The sequence below is a fragment of the Mytilus galloprovincialis genome, chromosome 12 (genome assembly GCF_965363235.1).
Source record: "Mytilus galloprovincialis chromosome 12, xbMytGall1.hap1.1, whole genome shotgun sequence".
Lineage (NCBI taxonomy): Eukaryota > Metazoa > Mollusca > Bivalvia > Mytilida > Mytilidae > Mytilus > Mytilus galloprovincialis.
In genome coordinates, this window is record NC_134849.1 from 51,729,374 (window position 1) to 51,736,285 (window position 6,912).

At 36.5% G+C, this 6,912-nt stretch overlaps 1 pseudogene; it reads left to right on the forward strand.

Annotated features, from left to right (window-relative positions):
• The first annotated feature begins 4,838 nt into the window (after positions 1 to 4,838).
• On the forward strand, positions 4,839 to 6,003 carry LOC143055463 (uncharacterized; annotated as a pseudogene).
• Positions 6,004 to 6,912: the final 909 nt, after the last annotated feature.

Sequence of the window (6,912 nt, forward strand, 5' to 3'; positions counted from 1 at the left end):
GTTTGTGAAACGGCTGTTTTGACTCGCCAACATACTGTTTACCACATTTACACTGTAAGAGATACACAACATTTGATGTCTTGCAATTAACATTGCAAAATATGGTGTATGTGGTAAACAGTATGTTGGCGAGTCAGAACAGCCGTTTCACAAACGAATGGACGGCCATCGTAGAGACTACCAATGCAAGCAAGACCTCCCTCTCAGTCGACATTTGAGATCCCCTGGCCACACTAAGGCAGATCTCAATCGACTGACCATTAAAATCATTGACCTCAACTCTGCTTGGTCTAAGGAGGAAAGACTCGCTCGGAAAAGGTTTTTGGATAAGGAAATTAACAACTTTGGGAATGGGATAAATGAAAAGATGTAGTTCGACTCCATGTAGCGCTTCACATTTAGATTATATTGCTCATTATTACAGTTTCTGTTTCTATTTTTTAACCTTTCTCATCCATTAAAAAAGCTTCTTGTAGATACCCATTTAAATTGCTTAATTTTTTAAGGGATGTATAAGTACCAAGCCACGTTCTTCTATTTATACCTATTCAAAACTTATGATTACGTTTTAACAGTTGTTTGTTCGCGATTTTAAATACTAAGAGTCTGTTGCAACTTCTTTACTCTGTCAATTTAAAATATTTATCAATTTAGATCGTTCAGTTCTGTCTATTTGGTAATTTTATTGACGTAATCATTCTTGTACATCATAATTGTCGTTCCCGTTAAAGTTTTAGAATTGTGCTAGTTCATATCATACATTATTATTTGTATTTAAAGCATATATTTGAACTCTCTGTTGTAATAAGCCTTATAACCTATTTCATGTTTATTCTTTTTTTTAGAATGGTGCAAGCGTCTTAACTGATATTCGGTTTGACTTTTGTATTGTATAAATTTCAGGATTGTAACAGTTTAATAATCTAAGAAGACTTTAAGATGATTCATTTAACATCAGAATCTCACTGAGGAAGGATATCTGTTATCCGAAATATTTATAAATAATTACATTTTTTGTATTTGGAGTTGTTGTGTACACTTTTTTAGGCTTTATATAATTTATTTATTGTGTACATGTATCGTTACTCGTAACGATCCAGCGCCCTCGTGGGGGAAATCGTTGACTTCTATTCAGACGTTTTATATATATTTTAATTTTTAGTCTGTATCGAGTGATCTATTACCCGTTCAGATTTTCCTTACAGCCTTACCATCAGGCAAACTATGTCTTTTTTTTAAAAAGCTTAGAGCTTTGAGTCTTAAAATAGTTAAAACCGAACATCATGTATCAAATTTAAAAATTTAGTTGTCTCAGGGTATTGTTCCGAAGGTGCTTATTTTGAAAGCTTCACCCCTTACCACCGGTGCAAAATCTATCAGATTTATGGATAGATTGAATAATATTCTCCACAGTAGTTCCATGAAATTGATGGATCTATTACACGCTGAAGCGTCTCATAAACATTTAAATTTACAACGTACTTATAACCATCTTTACAACTAATCATGCCAAGAACTTTCCGGTCCTGACATGCTCACCATTAACGAGCGCCTTCATGACATCTTACGCATTGAATCCCGGAAATTACACAAAAATCAAGTAAATAAGTTTAAACGAGACGGCGTACTTTTGGACACTGTTGTAAGAAAGCAGACTACCTTAACTCTCAATCGTACCATCATTACCGGTAAAAAAAAACGCAATCGTCGATTCAGGAGGAAAAAACAAAGTTGCATGAACTCTACAAACACTGTAGTCAATTTGTCTTCAGTTGCTTTGTCGGCGACCGAGACTAAGGTACTGTCAAAAGGTCTTAATTTTTGTCCCACGCCGGGCAAAATAGATTCTTTACTTTTGGAAGATGACCTAGACAAGCTAGCAAAATCCCTCAGAATCAAGGAATATTTTTATAAGAACACCCCAAAAAGTTCCACTGATAGTGACACAAGTGATCTCGACTCAGATGACGACCAAGAAGATGTCGATATTCCCAGATTCAGGAAAAAAAGTTCATGGATTCCTAAACCCAGTAAATGTGCAACTTTGGAACATATAATTGACAAAATTAAATCCGACGTAACACATCTGTCTACTGCCACTTCCCAAACATTCGGCAATTTATTGTCTGAAGAAAATGAAGCTGTGCGGAAACTTAAGAACAGAGACGACATTATAATCAAACCAGATGATATAGGTAGCGCTTTTGTCGTCATGGACAAATGTGACTACATTCAAGAGGCAGAACGTCAACTCTCTGATGAGAGATTTTATAAGAAATTAGACTCTGACCCCACCCCACAGTTCAACAAAGAGATCACCACAAACCTAAAAAAACATGTGTGAACAGGGACATATTGATGAAGACACATTTAAATATCTAAACCCTGAAAAAAATAGGCCCAGGCGTTTCTATCTTCTGCCCAAAATACATAGTCAATAATCCAGGTAGACCAATTGTTTCTGCCAATGACCACCCTACAGCGAAAATATCAGAATTTATTGACTTTCATCTGAGATCACATGTAGAAAATTTACCATCCTATATTCAAGACACAACACACTATCTTAAGAAAATGGAATCTCTGAACCCTCTTTCACCTGAAACGATCCTTGTCTCGCTTGATGTTACCTCCCTCTATACTAACATTCCCCATGACGATGGTATTGAAGCCTGTAGGGAAGTCTGGAACTCTCGTAACACATTGCATCCACCAACTGAATGTCTCATCCAGATTCTAACTTTGGTATTAAAATGCAATAACTTCACATTCAATGGGAACAAAGATGGCCCCGTCTTATTCCAATATTTTTATGGGGAAATTAGAACAGAGAATTCTCAATTAATCTCTTCATCAACCCCTCTCTTGGTTCCGATTTATTGACGATATTGACATGAAGTGGGACAATACTGCACAAGAACTCAATTTGTTCATTCATCATGCCAACGATGCCCAATGCCCAACGATGCTCAATCAAATTCGCATATGAAATCTCTGACTCTAAGATCACATTTTTTGACACTACAACGAAATTGAGGGATGGAAACATATCTACTGATCTGTATTGTAAGCCCACAGACAAACATCAATATCTATCTCCTTTAAGTTGTCATCCCAAACACTGCACCAAGAGTGTTCCCTACAGCCGGGCCATACGATTAAAAAGGATTTGCTCCACCAACGATATTGCAAAAAAACGTTTACAAGAACTTCGCGGTCACCTTAAACATCGGGGATACAAAAGAAAAGACATTGATAAAGGTTTTGCTCGTGATAACAACATTAGCCGAGATGAGCTTTTACAATATAAAGACAAAAAGGTCAACAAGAGGGTGCCTTTTGTGTTGACTTACCATCCAAAATTTGACAACTTATCTCACCTAATCCGCGAAAATTGGAAAGAGATCGAAAAACATCGTAAACTATCCAAGATCTTTCCCGAGCCACCTGTACTGGCTTTACGTAGGCCCAAAAGCCTTAAAGACTTGCTGGTGAGACCTGACTTATCCTCTCAAGCAGGCTCTTCATCTGGGGGCTCTTGCAAGGGTTGCGAAAATGAACGATGTCTGACTTGCAAGCAAATACTGGATACCCAGACTTTTAACAGTCACTCCACTGGTACAGAATACACCATATTTTGCAAAGTTAATTGCAAGACTTCAAATGTTGTGTATCTCTTACAGTGTAAATGTGGTAAACAGTATGTTGGCGAGTCAGAACAGCCGTTTCACAAACGAATGAACGGCCATCGTAGCGACTACCAATGCAAGCAAGACCTCCCTCTCAGTCGACATTTGAGATCCCTGGCCACACTAAGGCAGATCTCAATCGACTGACCATTAAAATCATTGACCACAACTCTGCTTGGTCTAAGGAGGAAAGACTCGCTCGGGAAAGGTTTTGGATACGGAAATTAACAACTTTGGCACCAAATGGGATAAATGAAAAGATGTAGTTCGACTCCATGTAGCGCTTCACATTTAGGTTATATTGCTCATTATTACAGTTTCTGTTTCTATTTTTTAACCTTTCTCATCCATTAAATAAACTTCTTGTAGATACCCATTTAAATTGCTTAATTTTTTGGGGGATGTATAAGTACCAAGCCACGTTCTTCTAGTTATACCTATTCAAAACTTATGATTACGTTTTAACAGTTGTTTGTTCGCGATGTTTAAATACTCAGAGTCTGTTGCAGCTACTTTACTCTGTCAATTTAAAATATTTATCAATTTAGATCGTTCAGTGCTGTCTATTTGGTAATTTTATTGACGTAATCATTCTTGTACCATCATAATTGTCGTTACCGTTATAGTTTTAGAATTGTGCTAGTTCATATCATACATTATTATTTGTATTTAAAGCATATATTTGAACTCTCTGTTGTAATAAGCCATATAACCTATTTTATATTTAATATTTTTTTTAGAATGGTGCAAGCGTCTTAACTGATGTTCGGTTTGACTTTTTTATTGTATAAATTTCAAGATTGAAACAGTTTAATCTAAGAAGACCTTAAGATGATTCATTTAACATCAGAATCTCACTGAGGATCCGAAATATTTATAAATAATTACATTTATAGTTACCTTTTTTGTATTTGGAGTTGTTGTGTACACTCTTTTAGTCGTTTATATAATTTATTTATTAGAGAGGTTTAGCAAACGTCCGTGTGCGTGAACGCGTACGTGTAGAACAGAAGTACACGTACCCGTAATTTTTTATTATGCCACGGTGTGTTTAGCAAAGTAGTACGTATACGTGTACGTGTAAAAGACGTTATGCAAAATATTATCTCATTGGTTGAAAACAAAGAATAGTTGTCTTTGTTATATGTTTGATAACTATGGCGGAAAACTTGAATGTGTTAGCAGCTTTAGAAGACTCCGATGAATTACTGCTTTTGTCATTATGTAAAGAGGAAAAGGGCAATTTTCCAGGTATAGAAGTTGAAAAACTTACAAATGAACAGTGTCGATCTTTTTTTAGATTTGATAAAGATGATATTGAAATTCTTCGTCGCGCCCTGCGTATACCAGAGAAAGTTGTATGTAGTAATCGCACCACGGCAAGAGGTATTGGTGGACTTTGCATGGTATTACGACGACTTGCCTACCCTTGTCGCCTTGAAGATCTAGAATATATATTTGGCAGATCAAAAACAGAACTTTCTCTCATTATCAATGAAGTTCTCGATTACATACATGACAATCATTGTCATCTTCTTTCAGACTTCAACATGAGTTGGCTCTCACAAGAGTGTTTAGAACGTTTTGCAGGTGCGGTTTTCAATCGTGATGGGCCTTTAGATAGCTGCTGGGGTTTTATCGACGGTACTGTTAGACCAATATGCAGACCACAGGAAAACCAAAGACTTGTGTTTAATGGCCACAAAAGGTCACATGCCTTGAAATTTCAAAGCATTGTTACCCCTACTGGGATCATCTCAAACTTGTTTGGTCCCATAGAAGGACGTCGACATGACGCAGGAATGTTACGTGAAAGTGACATTTTAGCACAAATGAGGGTCCATATGACAACTCAACAGGGGCGAATATTTTGCATCTATGGTGACCCGGCATATCCGGTGACTGATGGATAAATAATTGCACCATTCAGAGGCGGAGTCATCTCCAGGAATCAAATGATTTTCAACAAAAGAATGTCAGCAGTACGCATTTGTGTGGAGTGGGCTTTTGGGAAAGTTTTGTCATTATTTGCATTTCTAGACTACATGAAAAATCTAAAGTTATATCAGCAACCCGTGGGAAAGTATTACAAAGTTGCAGTTCTACTGACAAATTGCCATACCTGTCTTTATGGCAGTGAAACCGGGATATTTTTCGATGTATCACCACCAACATTAGAGGAATACCTATTGGGCTGACAATTTTCCCATTGTTTCCAGATGGCAAATAATTATCGTTATTGCTTTTTAATCATTTTGACGTTTCATTGAAGAGCTGAATGTTAAGTTTGTCTTAAATTTGTTAAATAGTTTAAAAAAAAAAAAAAAACAATTATCATATACTTGTTGTTGCCTTTTGTGTTCTTTGTATATTCCTAAAGATGACATAGTTTACTTTTGCGGCAACTCTTAAAAATAAGATGTTTTCAGCCATTTGTAATTGTACCTTGTCTGATCATTACTTTTGTGCTGACCAAGTTTTGTTACTGCCAACACTTTTAGGCTAATGACACATTACTGATAATACCCCTAGGCTAGTGCCAAATTAATGACAACACCCTAGGCTAGTGACATGTTACTGACAACAGCCCATGGCTAGTGAATGACACATTACTGACAACACACCTAGGTTAGTGACACGTTGTGTGAGAAATGCGGAGGGGGTCTTACTTTAGCAAGAAGCAGAACCTCATTACCCTTACAGAACAACAAATATCATTCCTGTTTTTCATGCTCCTTGATTTCCATTTGTTTTTAGTTTAATACGTATTGAATATAAAAAAAAATGTACGATTGCCAATGAGACAACTCTCCACAAGAGACCAAAATGACGCAGAAAAAAATAACAACTATAGGTCACTGTTCGTCCTTCAACAATGAGCAAAGCCCATACCGTATAGTCAGCTGTAAAAGGCCTCGAAATGACACTGTAAAACAATTCCAACGACAAAACTAATGAGTCCTTGTGTGTCTTGTTGAAAGGTTTTTTTTTTTAGAATTGATTGACCTTGTTTTAATATCATTTCGGTTGTCTACTTCTCTTTTGACATACTCGCATAGTTCGATGTATTCATAGTAATACACATATTACAATTCGGAAAGAATGTAGATAGGTATCTCTTGTTTTATCATCTTATAAGTAAGCAACATGTAATACCACTATCCAAACTAGAACTGTAATTAAAATATTTCAGGAAACCTGCGGCCCAACCCTTTTCTCAAAT